The sequence below is a fragment of the Myotis brandtii genome, unplaced genomic scaffold, assembly GCF_000412655.1.
Source record: "Myotis brandtii unplaced genomic scaffold, ASM41265v1 scaffold691, whole genome shotgun sequence".
Taxonomy (NCBI): domain Eukaryota; kingdom Metazoa; phylum Chordata; class Mammalia; order Chiroptera; family Vespertilionidae; genus Myotis; species Myotis brandtii.
The window spans coordinates 312,795-313,208 of record NW_005370704.1 but is presented as its reverse complement, the minus strand read 5'-3'; positions in this window follow the sequence as shown (position 1 = coordinate 313,208).

Below are 414 nucleotides of genomic sequence, written 5' to 3'. Positions count from 1 at the left end.
GTGGCCCAGGAGCGGCTCAGCTGCGGAGACAAGCGCCTGGCAGCCCGGGCGGCCCTCACGTGAGCGGCAGCCACACGCCCAAGTAGGTCAGGAGGAGCCTGGCCAGTGTCTTCCCAGAGAATCGAGGAATCGGGGTCCAGCCAGGTTTTGTCTTGTGGGGCCGAGCTGCCGTCACAAATAGGCCGGGGCTCGGGTGGCTGGAGCGTCCCCGTGCACTGGGGGGTCTCGGGTTCGATTCCTGGTCAGGCCACATGCCTAGGTTGCGGGTTTCGATCCCCAGTCCGGGCACAATGTACCAGAGGCAACCGATCGGTGTTTCTCTCTCTTTTCCCTTTAAAATCAATACATAGTGGTAATTAATAGACGTACCCAGGAACAGGGGTCCAGGGGAGATTTGGTTTGACGCCCCGCATG